This window comes from Prionailurus viverrinus, chromosome F2 (genome assembly GCF_022837055.1).
Source record: "Prionailurus viverrinus isolate Anna chromosome F2, UM_Priviv_1.0, whole genome shotgun sequence".
Lineage (NCBI taxonomy): Eukaryota > Metazoa > Chordata > Mammalia > Carnivora > Felidae > Prionailurus > Prionailurus viverrinus.
This window is the reverse complement of record NC_062578.1, coordinates 66,427,722-66,443,651: the sequence shown is the minus strand read 5'-3', so window position 1 is coordinate 66,443,651 and position 15,930 is coordinate 66,427,722. Positions and strand designations below refer to the sequence as shown.

At 48.0% G+C, this 15,930-nt stretch overlaps 1 protein-coding gene across 2 annotated transcripts in view; it reads right to left on the bottom strand.

The window, feature by feature from the left end:
- ZHX2 (zinc fingers and homeoboxes 2) overlaps nt 1–5,750 on the bottom strand; it is a 162,765-nt gene extending 157,015 nt beyond the window's left edge. For both annotated transcript variants that reach the window (XM_047842588.1, XM_047842587.1), the window contains exon 1: nt 5,364–5,750. The gene's annotated coding sequence lies outside the window, so the exon portion shown is untranslated. The remainder of the gene's footprint in view (nt 1–5,363) is intronic.
- Between the last annotated feature and the right edge of the window lie 10,180 nt (nt 5,751–15,930).

Sequence of the window (15,930 nt, the reverse complement as noted above, 5' to 3'; positions counted from 1 at the left end):
GTGTGCACTGTGGCTTTTTACTGAAAATTGTTCACCAGGGTGGTAAACAAGAGGGGTAAGCAAGAAAATCAGTTCTGGCTCTGGCCTCTTTTATTCCATTTTAAAGTTTGGGTGGAAACTGATACACTGTTGTCACGACAGTTTTTCTCTGTGGGGGGGGTCTGTTATACACCCACACCCACACACACACACACACACACACACACACACTCACACCACCCCCAATCGGCCCCTCTTAAAAGTAAGACTATAAGCATAAGAACAGGAAACACATTGTGGGTGATTCTTAAAATCACAACCTGTTGGATGCTGGGAGGGGGCCTTAGAGAAGGGTGGGGGAGGGGAACCAGGAGGGACTCCCCCCCCCCCCCCCCCCCCCCAGTTAAAAATGAAACTACCTTGTCACTACTAAAAACAATGTCTACTTTATCGTCTACCACGGGGCCATGTGAGTAGTCAGGCATCCTTTCAGAACCGCGCTGTCTGGATTTGACTATGACACAGCACATTATCCTACCTGAACACTGCACCGGGGTCTCACGGCGATTTTCTGGGAAGGCTTTCCATTTCAGTGGTTACTCGGACCTGCCACTAACCAGTGCGTATGCGTGAGGGGGAGGGGGGGGAATGCAATAAGACGGGGGCAGTCTGGGTCTTGGAATCAATGATAAAATCCATGTATGTTAATCACTTGGCATCTCAAGGATACAATAAAGTCACATGCCAGAGGTTGTGGCAGTGACAGTGATGATGCTGGTGGTGATGATGGTGACAGCAGGTGATATTTGCTGAACACAGTGTTAGGCGCTGTGCTCAGCTCTTTTCCAAATTTCTTCCAAAGCTTCACAACAACTCATCAGGCAGCTATTAGAACGATCTCTATTTTCGAGATGAGGAAATTGAGGTTTAGAGAGTAGCTAATAAATTGAGCAGAGAATCAGTCCTTGCTGGAGGAATCCAGAGTGGGGAACCTAACAGAAGGGCCTCTGAGGACTCCTGATACCATCCTGTCCATTTAAAGCAAAGGTGAACGGTCATGACCAAAGTTATTCTGATGCAGGTAATACCTAGCAGTCTGAGGATCAGGACAAAGGCCAACTGTAGTGTCTGGGGAGTAATGGTACCTACCTCCACAGCTTTCAGTAACTGAGCTATGAAAAGGGAGAGCTACTTACGTCCTCGTAACAGCTGACTAGCATTGGGTTAATTTGGGATTCCTATTGGCAGGATCTAAAAGAAAAGCTCCCCATCATCCCTCACTTTCTTACTGCACTAGGTCTTCTTTTTGCCCTAAGGCAAAACTGGTCCCCTGGTCTGAAACTTTTTATTTCAAACCAGAACCGAGCTGATTTGTCTGCACAAGGCACACTGCTGTCAGTCTTACCTTCCTAAATGCTTGACACGCGTCCTCAGAAACCTGCCATAGCTCCCCAGTACCTATGGATTACCAGCCACCCTCCTCCACATCCACCCTCAAGTCTGAAATCATCTCTTTGCACAACTGTCCCTCCATCCCCCTCTCCACCTCCTCAGAATATGCTCGGCTTCCAGGACACAGCTTTACCTTCACCAGAAATACCTTTCTTCCTCTTCTCCTCTTAGGCCACACACACTTTATCTGCCAACTCAACAACCATCCCACCATTCACCCCAGTTTGTTCACGGCAGCAATGTGCCTACCTTAAAAAATGCAGGGCTGCCCTCCCTGGTACGTGTGGGTGGCCAGGCAGTGCAGTTCTGGTTGATGAACCAAGGACAGAAGTCCCTGAGAGGGGCATCTCTTCCCAATGTAACAGGAAAGCCCTAGTAGACACATGTTCAATGCCTCGTTCATCCTGCTTTCTCTTTCCTGGGATGGAGATGTGAAGCCCGGACACGCGGCAGCCACCTTTCCACCTCAAGAACACACACCTGGGATCGGAGGCCTATAGCTAAGGATGGTGTAGTGGAAAGACAGAGCCTGGGTCCCCAGTGGTACAGCCCAGGCATCGTCCCACTCACCCCTCTTGTCTGACACGAGTAAGCCCCCATCTGGCTACGTCACCAGTGGTCAGGATCGCTGCTGCTAACAGCTGAATACAATCATATCTGACACACCTCCAGACATTGTTCCTTCTCATTCCATGGGTCAGTTCAGATGCCACCCCCTTTAGGAAAACCTCCACGATTCCCTCAGAGCACAATAATTACACCCTTCGTTGTGCTTCCGCAGTACTTTTCTCAATTACAGCACTTAGTTAATCCTGCTTGATTGGGCCTGCCGGTCTGCTCAGATTCCTCGGGGGTAGGGGGTCTGGACCCCGCCAGCACCTCCACAGTGCCTGGAGCAGGGTTTTGCATTGATGTTGGGGGGCTTTCTGTCGCCAGTCTCTCCATAATGTCTAGCTCAGCGCACTGGAGTGAGCTCTTCTGGGGTCAAAGTGTGCGTGTTCTGGGGTCTGGTGCTCTTACTGTTTGGTCTTGGGCAACCTCTGTGCTCTCTGTGCCTCTGCTTCCTCATCCATAAAAAGGAGAGACTGACAGTACTTACCCCCCAGGGATGTCACGAAGACAAAATAATCACGAGCACTTATAAGGGTTCTTGGCATATAAAAGTGTTTAATGACTGCACTCTTATTAGGATGATGACTATCACAGCTGCTGAATGAACAAATAAATCAACACGTAGCTGCTAAATAAGTGAATGAAGGAATAAAACCCAGGAAAATTCTGGAGTTCAGACCCCAGGGCAGTGTCACTGTTCCTTCTTTTTCATAACTACACCTGTCCCTTTACTTTTCCCTTCTAATGAGGACTCGTTCTAATGAGAACTGCTGTAACAGGAGCGTTTAAGGCTAAGAAATAGGGCCCGGTTCGGAACACTGACTTCACTTTCTGCTCTGCAGCTCTGGGCAAATTCCTTCACCTCCTTGAGCCTCAGTTTCCTCAACTGTAACCTGAGGATAATAATTGCACTTATCTCACAGGGTTATGCTAAGAACTAAATGATAAAGCACACAAAAAACTAACCATTGTGCCTGGCATATGAAAACAGTAAACATTAGCAATCATTATCAAATATTGTCATTATTCTTTTTGCCAAACACCAGGCATCCCACTCAGTCCCACAGCCCTGATGGAGGTGAGACCATTGGTGTGGGGATCACCTTTCCGCATGTCAAGATATGCTGCATTTACATCAGGAGAATACCCTTCTGGAGTGCCCACAAACACTGTCATTTTGATCTTTTCCTTTAAATGGGGATTGGTTAATACATCTGATGTCCCCTAAATCACTGACCTCTGAATTGCCCCTTAAGAACTGTTAACTTCAGCTGGATCCTAGTTGACATCAAACCTGGCCAGAAGGTACATGCACACAAGAACGATCAAAGAGCACAGCGTTTCCACACCAACGAGATTCCCACAGATCACAGGTCCCTGTTCCTGTCGGTGACACATTTCAGTCTTACTTGTAGATTCCCCACCCCCCGGGCAGTAAAAGAAGATGTGTATATGGCTTAATATAATTTTCCCTTTAAACTTGAATCAACCCTTTATGTTAGTTCCATTGAAGCACTTGAGGGTTCCATTAATCTATTTTTACTTTTAAACACGCCATTTTACAAGATATTTATTCCACTTGGTTGTCATCCAAATGCTTTTTGACATTACTGCCCTGGGACTGAACTGCTTAAACTCAGGGCCCTCATAAATAGAAAATCACCTTTTGACTGAAATCTTGAAGAGCCCTCAGAAGCTCACCCCCCTTCACTTCAACAGGCATTAATTTCTGCTCTACATAAAGGAGTGTGAGTGTATTGCAAGTCTGAGAGTGTGTGCCTGTGCGTGTGTGTGACAAGAGGGTAAGTGTAGGTCTGAACTACTCAGGGGATGAAGAGGGGGACTTCCTGCCCCTCCAAAACCTGCCCATGGGGCCTGCCTCAGACCTGGTGAGCTGCTAACTTGGGAGATAAGGAGATCATCAGACATCAGGTGGGGGAAGAACTCTAGGGCCTGACAAGACTCAGGGGACCCCGGGGGCCCGCCGGGCAATACCTCTTCCAAAGGGGACGGGTCCAGGGAAAGTCACCATTCCCCCACCTTCCCCCTCCCCACCTCCGGACAAACAAAAGGCCATCCCCAAACAGCTGAAGGCAGGCAGAGACCCCACTGGCTTTGAAGCCGATCAATCAGGTGGAAGCCCGAGCAAATCACAACTTGGCTTCCCCAAGTTTTCTCCCCAGCCTAACGAGCCACCCTCCTCCTCCTCCGCCTCCGAGCTCTCCGCACAGCTACGGGGCCAAGGGGACCGTCCTGTGATGCTCACTGGTTTCCAACTTTCCGCTGCTCTCCGTCTCCGCAGCCTCCTGCAGAGCGGCCGGGGGAAAGGGCAAGTTTGCAAAGGCGAGGATACCAAGTCCCGGGGAAGCCACAAAGACGCCGCAACACCAACAAAGATGAACCTCTCGTGGGGCGGACGCCACAGCGCCAGCTGCCGCTCCGGGGGCGAGCGTGGGCTCGGCTGGCAGAGGCGGCCGCGGGCGTGGGCCGGCCGGCAGCGGACAGCGAGGGTGGGGGGGGATCCACCCCCGGACCCCCCCCCCCACACACGCGGGCGCCCCGCCACCTGAGCCGGGCGTGGGGCCCGCGCCGCGCTCCGGCCCTGCCCCCCGGCAGGTAGCTCGGGCGGCCGCCCGCAGCCACCGGCGGCGACGAGAGCAGAGGCAGCCTCAGCCCACGGCGTCATGCTTCCTGCCACCACAGTACGGCGAATCGTCACCGGGAGAGGGGAGAAGAGGGGAGCGCGGGGGAGGGAGGGCAGCTCGCACACGCAGACCCCCCCCCCCCCTCCGCCAAACCCGCCGGGCCGGGGCCACGTCCCGCCGGAGTCCCCGCGGGACCTGCCCCGTTTGCACAAAGCGCCGCAGCTGGGCCACGGAGGGGAGGGCGCCGGCCACGAAATAAATAAATAAAAACAGAGTCGGGTCTACGTAACGCCCTGTCGAAAGCGGACGCCATATTTTTTTGTGGCTTATGTCGACATAGGGAAACGTAGACATGTTTTTCCTCCTCCTCCTCCTCCTCGGTCTGGCTCCCATTTATCCAAACTTGTAATCAAAACTCTTAAAAAAAAATCTCCCCCCACCTCCGGATCCTCTTCTTTCCTCCCACCCGCCGAAAGGGCCCGCACCCCCCCCTCTCCGCACCCCCTCTTCCAATCACAAACCCGGCCAAGTCCCATTAACAACACATTTTCGGGAGCCGCGGCAGCGGCGGCGGCGGTGGGAAAGTTGGGCTGGAGTGGCCGGCGCCCGGCGTGCGGGGCTCGGGGCTGGCGGCGCCGGGCGGGGGGTGCCGGGCGCCGAGGCGAAGTTTCTTACCTGCGCCGGGGCTGGGGACGCGGGGACCCGGGCTGGGAGCGCGGAGACGCGGCACGGGCGTTCCAAAATGGAACTCTGCTGGCTCCCCCCACCCACTCCCCACTCCCCACCGGGCGCCGGGCTCGGGCTCCGTGGGAAAGAGGGGCACGGCCAGCCTGCCAGACAGACGGACAGGAAAAGCCCCCGTACGGGGAACAGTGGCCAAAATTTTAAAAAGAAAAAAAAAAAAAAAAAAAAAAAAGAAGGAAAAAAAAGGGGAAAAAAAAATGTCTCGATCAGTGGGGAATCTACGCCAAAACCCACATGATCTGTAACGTCAGCATGCGTATTTGCATACGATACCACCACCCGAGCTGCCACCCGGGCTCGGGTTCCGCAGAAAGTTACAAAGTGAAATTCAGCCCCCTCCGGAGACACCGGCGAAATGTCATTTTCAGGCGGGAGCTGGGGGGGAGGTTAGCCCTAAAGGCGCTGGTTACTAGCCGAGGTGGGGGAGGGGGGTGGGCAGTAAATTAACTTAAAAGTCTGAGCCCAGTAACGGACTCGGTGGAATTTCTGCGAGGGGAGGAGGGGGAGGCGCGAGCGAGATCATTGAATATTAAGCACGACCCGGCCCGGCGGCCGCGGCCAAACCCTCCTGGTGCAATACCCATTTTCTTTATGAAAAGTTCAAGGTGTCACTGATGAGCTCAACAAACTGTTGATCCTGACCACGTGGAGTGGCAGACGGAGGGACCGCGGGGCGCTGCTGCTGGCCCTGAGCGGGTGGCACCCCAGATCCCCGCGTCCCTCTCGCAGCACAAGGGGTCGTGCTCGGGTGGGGCCGCCACGCGCCCAGGGCGCTGCCTGCGCTTTCTCCCTTCTCCCGGCTCAGGGAAATAATAACTAAAAAAAAAAAAAAAAAAAAAAAAAATTTTTTTTTTTTTTTTTTTTTAAAGCAAGACACGTTTTTGCTCCTGGAATAGTAATAAGAGGGCTTGGGGTAGGGAGGGTGAGAAAGAGCCCCCACTTATATAACGACTTGAAATTAGATGACTTTTGCTGGGGAGATTCGGGGATTTGCGCTTGCGCCAGGTCTGAGGTTAGTTAAAGATCCTCAAACTTTTTCCCTTAAGAGCCAATAAACAAACAGACGCCCCGGGAGCTGACTTAAACTCTTGTCGGGCCGCCGTTCGCTGGGATTCTCAGACTCGGAGAAATGCACACCCCTGCGGCGCTCGCAGGGAAGTCCCTCGGAAGCTGGGCGGGTCGCTTTCGGAACTGGGACTCTGGCGTTCCCGGCGGGAAGAGATCCCTAACTGCCGCCCCCTGGCTCCCCTCGGGCGTTTTAGAGTACGGGCGGGCCAAGATCTCGCTGCCCTTCGCTCGCGGCGCGGTACCCGTGAACTTGCGTTCTGGGCGCGGCGTTCCTGCAGCAGTGCTACGCTGAGGAGCCCTAAGGAATTCGGATCCCCGGGACGCTTCGGAATCTCAGCGGGCAACCTGTCTGCGCCGCACATTCCTGCCCGGACGGACCCGGTTCCCCTCCAAGGGCATGTGGACGCGTCAGCCTTTCCCGGCTTGAGCTGGGCGCAGGCGTGCACTAGCAGAACCGGGCCGAGGGATGTTGTCTGGGGTCTACTTCTGACAGTCTGAGCGCAGCGAGAAAACAAAGGGAGCCTGGGGCTGGGAGGCTCTGCGGAGTCCCCGCCCGCCCTGAGGATTAGCAGGCGCGGAGCGTCGGGGCTTCCCGGCCAGCCTCTGCTCCGGGGAATTAGAACGAACTCTAGCGGCGGTTTGCGACGCAGCTCTGGGCGCCAGGACCGCAACAGGTGGCCGTGCGCGGCGGAGTGGCCAGAGGCGAGGACGGGGACTGGAGTGGGGACGGCTGGCCTAGGGGGCTGACTGCGTGGCCAAGGCACTGGGTGACCTTTTGACATTTTCGTTTTCTAGACTGGGGAACAAAAAACTGGCTGAACAACGTTTTTCTAGGGTCTCCCCTGGGGCTCCAATTTCTCTAACAGAGCTCCTTGGGTCTCCAGAAGTTTTGACAATAAAAATAGCTCATATGCAAAATTGTCTTACTGGTCTGCACCTGTTTGTTCGGTTATTGCTCATGTGGGGTCTGTTGGTTTTGTTTTTTTGTTGGTGGTGTTTTTTTTTTTTTTAATGACGTAGACAACAAGGCCCTGGCCTGGGAGGGGTCTCTTGTGTGATGGTCACAGACCCAAGAAGCGATGCATCGTATCGCTGATGCAGCTCTTAACGTATTCATTAAGAACTTCTTCGCAGACCATGACCCAGATCGTGTTGCATCTTTCTCAGACTCATTTGATAACTTCTAAGATCCTAATGTATTTGCCATAAACATGAGAATCTAAGAATACTGTTTTATATTTCTTCCCCCAAGGGTGTGCCAGAAGAATACAGGGGGGGAAAAGGACCCCCCTGCCAAATTTAATAATTTCATATTGCTTACCCTTGACTCTTCCAGGTCATTTCGCTCCCCGTGCCCCAAAGTAAGTGCAGCTCTCAGTTTGTTTCCTCGGAAATTATGGAAGCCTTAAGGAAACTGTTCCCATTTTGAGACTGCATCTCCTCTTGATGGTCCATCACTTAGGAGCATTTTCTTTAAGTCAAGTTTCCTGTGCCCCTACCTTGTTACCATCTGCTTCTGGCTGGTGAGAGATTAACAGGGTGGGAAGGGGCAGGGTTGAGTCAAGCAGGGTAGTCCTCTGGACTGTCCACCAAGTCCCCCTGTCTACAGGTCACTTCTATGTCATGGACACTGTGGAGGTTTCTGATGTGCTGCTGTCTGCAAATTGTTCAAAGTTTAACATGGACTGAACTTTCACTACCTAAACAAACAGCAGGGAATAAACCAAGGGTGACTTTGCATTAAGTGCTATGATTTCAATTTGCTCTACGCGTAGGTGGAGTAGATGGACCCTTATCTGATATGATTCAGGAGCTTTGGAATCCATGATGATAAAGGTAATGTTTATGGAGTGCTTTGTCCGCCATATGCCAATTGCTACTTAATCTTTCCAACAACTCTATCGGGCAGCAATTCTTACAATGTTTTGTTTCAGTTCTCTTTAAACTCTTACAATTATTGAGGACCCCAAATAGCTTTTGCCCATGTGAGCTGTATACCTATTGACGTTTACCGTATTAGAAATTCAATTGAAAAAAATGAAACAGGGATTTACAGACACACTTTCCGTTAGCCGTCAGAGCAATGACAACCATGACAGGTCATAGAGCCTTGGGAAAACTGTGTATGTGTGAGAGGATGAGAGTGAAAAGGGAAAGTAATATTTTTGCCCTATTATGAAAATGATTTTTGACTTTAGGGACCCCTGAAAGAGCCTTGGGGGCCTCCAGGGTCCTTGGATCACCTTTTGAGAACCACTGTTAAGGTAAGTTACATTATCATGCCCATTTTACAGAGGAGGAAGTCGAGGCTCAGAACTGAGTTCATTAGAGGCCTGAGCCAGAGTTCTTGATTGCATGATTCTACCTTTTGGTAACAATCTGAATTCCTCTCCCCCATCCCCCAGCCTAGAACAGCATCTAGTGTTTCCCAAGACTACTTTCATTAACAGCAATCACATATTGAGGCTCTACTAGGGGCCAGCCCTTCTTATATGCATTATCTTGTCAAATCCTTAGAACCACCTACCCTGCGTGTATTGTCTCCCTCATCTTACAAATGGCAAAACTGCTGTTCAGAGAGGTTAAGACGCTTCTCCGAAGTCACCCAGCCAATTTGAATTTGGATTCAAATCTTTGTCTAATGGCTTCAAAACCAAGGAAGGACAAGAGTCCATCCTGGTGTTTTATAGATGCCCAGTGGGGAGAAAACAGCTTCTGTTCTTAATTGGGTGAGAACCAGGCCCGGCTGAGAAGTCTTGCAAATTTAGAAATTGCAGGAGGAGAAGAAACCAAAAACATAGCATTATCCCTGAGGAGCCCCTAATCAAATGACAACAAATCCACACTGGTTTATAAACACAAAGGAAAGGTGGCAGAGCAGAAAGATCTGGAATTAAGATGTGAATTGCAGGATCGCCCCTTCCAGCTGTCTGATCCCTAGGTAAATATGTTTTAAATGAATGAAAAAAGAAAGCACAAAATACAGAGAAGTCAGCAAGAAGAAGAAAGTAATTATCAGCAGTCCAAACAGGTACTGGTTATAATTTTGGTATATATCCTTGCACATGTTACATTTATTTAATTTTTCCATTATAAGATTCAGAAGTGAAAAGTATTAAATATCAATTTACCAACTGTAGCACAGAACAGCCACTACGGACACAACTTCTAAAGAAGGGAGATAGAGGGTGACCTTTTGGAATATTCAGATTGCTTTGCCAAATACCTGCAAGCAGAGGAAAAAAGGAAGCAAGCTAGACAGATGCTGTTTCCTCACATGTCTGCAACCCCTCGCTCTGTGGTTTGATACAAAATGTCTTGTGCTTTGAGATGGAATCCCATATCCTTGGTAGGATCAAAGCTGGGACTTGACGTTTTCAAGTTTATAGCAGGAGCTTGACTTAGCAGAAATCTGAACCTGCCCGGAGTGTAGAACAGAGAGTTTACAAAGTGCTAGTTCTCCAACTTCACAGTCTGGCTTGGTCCTTGCAGCATTCCTATAAGGTAAGCACGGTGGATGCTACCATCTACGTCTTACAGAGAAGGTCGCTGAAGCTAATAAGGTTGTAATGATGGTATACAGTGTGTAGTAGTTTTCAAGTTCTCAGACTAGATTCAGAACCACGATTTGACACCAGGTCTTCTAACTGCAAGGCTAATGCTATTTCTGTGCCCTTTTTCATTTGCTATTGTATCAAAAGGGGACCAAAGTATGGCCCTATCAGACTCTCTTTTGCAATATCCTGGAAGAGAATTATCACCTGGCAAGGTCTTTGTTATCATATGCTATTTTATATGTGCTTATTCATTTGTTTGTTGTCTCTCCACTATAATGTAAGGTTTCTGTAAGCAGGTACTTTGTTTCATTCACTATCATATTCCTGTGCTTAAAAGCCTGCCTGGGGCATTGTACATAGGTGCACAATAAGTGATTGTGAAATAAATGAATGAATGAAGTGTGCTCTTGTCAGGGCTCATCCAGTAATAGGGAGCCAATTCTGTTCAAGACTGTACACATTTTCTGGGGCACTTGGGTGGCTCAGTCAGTTAAGTGTCTGACTCTTGATCTCAGCCAGGGTCATGATCTCACCGCTTGTGAGTTTGAGCCCTGCATCGGGCTCTGCACTGACGGTGCTGAACCTTCTTGGGATTTTCTCTCTCCCTCTCTCTCTGCTCCTCCCTTGCTCTCTCTCTCTCTCTCGCAAAATAAATAAATAAACTTTAAAAAAGAGAGACTGTATACATTTTCTGTTTACTGAGAATGATCTTTGCTAAGCACTTCATTTCCTGTGGTCCAGGCTTCTATTTCTATGGGGTGCCTGGGCTTTGAGTCTGATGGGGAAGAACATCACTGGTCCCTCCTCCTTTGGATTCTCAGCCTGCAAAGCATTAGCTGGGCATCGGTCCTTAGGGATCTGTTTCTTCAACCAGCTCATTTCACAGGCGGGAAAATTGAGGCTCTCAGTTGGTGACAGTGCCACGACCAGAACGTGGGTCTCCTAACTTCTGGCTTATATTAATCCCCATGCAGATTTGCTCATAAGCAACAAAGCCCCAAGCTTGCCCCCGAGAAACAGAACTGTGTCTTCTGTCAGTATGCAACGGAGCTAAAAAAGATGTGCATAGCCAAGTATGGTGGGGGGGGGGGGGGGGAGGAGGAAACACCTGTTGCAAAGATGTGGTAGGAGGCAGATGGCAAGACACAGTCACATGGGCCCAAGACTCGGTCTTTGAAGTGGGGATCATAATGCCTGCTGGCTTACCTTCATAACATTTTTGTGAGCTTCCAATGAGACAACGTGTGTGAATGTTCCTATTTATTCTTTATAATGAGCTTATATGTGCATCCTGATGTATACATTGTCAAGTTAGTTATTTGGCTATAGCATAGAGGCTCTGGGGTTTGAATTCCAGCCCCGGTGTTCATTTAACTTCTCTAAATGTTAGTATCCTTATCTGTGAATACTAAATGGGGATGATGATTATACCTGACTCCCAGGGAGGTTGAGATAATTCATGTAAAGTATTGAGCTTTAGTGCTTGACCCATGGTGAGTGCTCAGTAAATGTTACCTATTATTATCATTTCTCATGTGAAAATAATACATATTAATCATTGAAAATGTAAAAAATTCACATAAATAAAATATTTGTTGCAAGAATGCATAGCGAAAATAAATACATTAGAGAAATGGATAGATAGCACTCAATTTTACAACCGCGAAAAAAGCACAATGAACATTTTGCTATATATGTATGCCTACATTAAATTAAAAAATTGTCTACTTTGTTTCACACACTGTTTTTAGGATCTGGGATACACAGCTTATATTGGATCCAGATGATAAGTAAATAGGTAATACAGCAGGTAGTGATAAATTCCATGAACATGAATAAAGCTTGGTAAAAGGACAGAAAGAAATAGCCTCTTTGTCGAGCTGATATTTGGATGAGTGATGAAGGGAATCTGGTGGGAGAGAAATACAAACATATTTTAAGTGTCCCTGTGTATAGTGAACCCTCTATAGTGAAGGTGGCCCTTATATAAGGACTATTTTTTCTTGTTGTTAAGAATTTTTTTTTAAATTTTTTTTTCAACGTTTATTTATTTTTTGGGGGACAGAGAGAGACAGAGCATGAACGGGGGAGGGGCAGAGAGAGAGGGAGACACAGAATCGGAAACAGGCTCCAGGCTCTGAGCCATCAGCCCAGAGCCCGACGCGGGGCTCGAACTCACGGACCGCGAGATTGTGACCTGGCTGAAGTCGGACGCGTAACCGACTGCGCCACCCAGGCGCCCCTGTTAAGAATTTTTTTACGTTTATTTATTTTGAGAAAGAGAGAGAGAGAGAGTGCACGTGCAGGGGAGGGGCAGAGAGAGAGAGAGAGGGAGAGAGAGAATCCCAAGCAGGCTCTGCACTATCAGTTCAGAGCTGACCTGAGGCTTGATCTCACGAACCGTGAGATCATGACCCGAGCTGAAATCAAGCGTCAGACGCTTAACCAACTGAGCCACCCGGCCACCCGTTGTCACTAAGAATTTAAATACCTTTTTTATATGCTACATTTAATGGGATCATAATACTGTTGTTCACTGCAAGGCTGAATGACAAAAACAGCATTGACTAGTCAGGACAGGCTAAAATATGCTGCAGTAACTAATAACCCCCTGAGCTCCGTAACTTAAAACCGCTGTATTTCTTGCTTTTGCTACTTGTCCGTGAAGGGTTAGCAAGGAGACTCTGACCATCACAGTCACTCAGGGACTCCAGCTAACAAAGCAGTCAACACATGCATCAGACTTTGCCAATCATTCTAGAAGAGGAAAACGATCTTGTACAGACAATTAAACGTTCAGCCAGGGAGTAATATATCACTTTTACTTATTACTTACTGGTTGGAACTAGTCACAAAGTTACCCACATGGAGACATAGAAGTGTCATGTGCCAGGAGATGGGGGGATCTAGAAATATTTGTACTAAAATCATAGCACTAATGACTACAAACAATAACGGCAATTCACATTTAGTGATCATTCACTATGTGTTGAATCTTTTCCATGTCTCATCACAGCAAACCCATATTTTATCTCCTACAGTTATAGAAACTGAGACTTACAGAGGGTAGTTAAGTCATCCAAATTTTAAGTGGTGAATTTGGGCTTTAAGCTTAACTCTGTCTGCTTCCAGGGTATAGACTCTCAAAACACTGTCCTCAAACCCCATTGAATTTAACTGGTCCAGTACTGTTGAATATTAGGTAATTTCATCCCCCCCCCCCTCGCCAATGGACAACATTGTGTTGAGTCATCCATGATTACTTCCTTAAGATCAATTCCTAGATAGATATTTGCTGGGTTCAAATATACACATAATTTTAGACTGACAACCTTTGCAAAAAGTGAAAGCTTTAGGAGGTGTGGTACAGTCTTCTAAGTTGGCTTCCACCAATCCTTTCCCTCCCTGTGTGAAAACTACTTCACCATTAAGATGTGGAGTTTATGTCCCCTTCCCTCGACTCTGGACTAGTCCTGTGATTGCTTGGAATGAATGGAAATGATATTCTGGGACATCTGAGCCCAGGCCTTAAGAGACTGGTAGTTTCTGTTTCCTTCCTCTTAGAATCCTGCCATCATTCTGTGAGAAGCCCAAACTTCATGGAGAGGCCACATGGAAGAAAACCAGGATTCAGGGGACAACAGCTCCAGCTGATTGCTGGCTAACGCCCAGTCAGACTACAGCCACATGAGTCATCTTGGATGCTGTAGACGAATTGGCCTTCCAGGTGACAACACCCCTGGCTGATGTCACACAGAGCAAAAGAACTACCCGGTGTAACCCAGTCAGCCCACAGAATTGTGAGAGATAATAGCAAAATGGTAGACATTCAGCATTACTAAGTTTTGGGGTGGTTAATTACACGGCATTAGATAACTAAAATGGGAAGTATTTTCTACATATCTTCATTTGCACATATATCTGAATATTCCAGATCCACTTCCAACTGATCTCTGCAGGAAGAAGCATTCTGAGATCATAGAGAAGGTCAGGACAAGACACTGGGTGCTTGCGCTGGCCAACCTGAGTCAAAACCTTTTCCTAATATGAATTGTTTCTCTCAAAACAGCTGGATTCAGCCTAAAAACTGCCCCTGCCCACAGGTCCCAGATACTAAGCCGATGAATGCCTTCAGGTAATTTTTACCAAACGCAGATACTCAGTAAGTGCTGGAGTCAAGTCCTTTTTGGTGTTGCCCCAAACTGAGGTTTCCGTCTTCAGAGATGCACACCAGGAGATCCAAGTGCGTACTATGTATGAGGCACCTAGAAGAGTCTTTCATTTTGTTTTATCTAATCGTTACCACCTTCTGAGAGGGTGCGTCATCTCCTCAAGGAGGAAACTGAGGCACAAAGAGGTTTATGATTCATTCACGGGTGGTCCAGCTAATAAGTTAGAAGTGGGACTTGTACCCAAGTTAGACTGACCGCAAATCCTGCCTGCTCCCTCTTACACCTGTGTCCCAAATTAACTCATTCATAAACTACCTTCACAATTTTTGCCCCAGCAGCATACGTGCATCTGCAGTATTATTTATATAACATTTTAAATTCATATTGGATCACATTTGAAATGTAAACATACTTATATGATAATAATAATAATAATAATAATAATAAAGCTTTTTATCCCAGTGGGAAAAAATCCAATACTGATGGTAGCAAATGAAAGGAACAGTAAAAGTAATCTATGGGGAGACACAGTGCTATTAATCTAGCTAGATACTGTTATTTGCAGAAGGTAGAACCCGAGGATAAAGGTGTTAGGTGTTAAAGACCGACTACCTGCAAAGCGAGAAGTTCTTTTGGGGCTAATTAAAAGGATGGAAAGAGAATGGGAAAGCAGTAGCTCTCTCTCTCAGTCAGAGCCATTTACTGCTGTGTCCGTGCATCATCTGAAACCATCCCATGCGCCACACGTGTTACCAGCACTGCACGTCTCATACCCCGCTGACACCTGTCTGCCTCTCATGGATCCATCAGTTAGTATCGTTCCCTCTGAGAGCATAAGGTTAGTTTGAGGAACTCGAAATGTGGTAGACGCCAACTAACTCATTTTCTTGGCTCCCGTATCTGCCCTCATTATCCCTGCTGTCACCGAAAACACGGAGCTTGCTAGGTCTTTTCCCCACTTACAATCTGGCCGTTGCTTCCCATTTCTCTAGGATGGCACAGGTCATCTTGCCAGTCTAGCTTTCCAGCCCAGTCTTCTTTCTCCCTTCTTCTAACCTTGTCCTCTTAAGACTCAGCATCGCTGGGTTCCTGGTCACTGCCTAAATTTGCTAGTCTTTTCCATCCTTGTACATGGAACACCCTCTACCTGGAATGCCTTCACACTTCCTATGCTGCAAGACTCAAATCAAATGTAATTTCCTTTGGGGAGCCTTCTACTCCTCCCAGGAGAGTGAAACCTGCCTCTTCTGAAGTCCTACAGAATATTGCATTTTCCTTGAATTAGAATTGCTGCCTTGCAATCCAGTCCCTTCTTTGTATTTACCATGGCCACTTGGCTGTGAGTCCCTCAGGGATGGGTAATTTGCCAGGCATCCCTGTCCTTGTGCCTTACCTAACATGGAGTTTGTGGTAGGTAGAACTCTGAGATGGCCCCAGGATCCCTCGCCCCTGGTTATTCCGACACTAAGCTAGGCACTACTGTGAAAAGGTATTGCAAATGTAACTAAAGCCTCAGATCAGTTGACCTTAAAATCCGGAGATTATGAAGATTACCTGGATAGGCCTCATCTAATCATGTGAGCCCTTTAAAAGCAGACAGATTTTTCTGGCTGGTTGAAGAAGAAGTCAGAGACATTCAAAGCAGGAGAGGGATTTCACACAGGGGAAGTTCTCCGTGGCTGCAATGGAGGGTCCCATGTG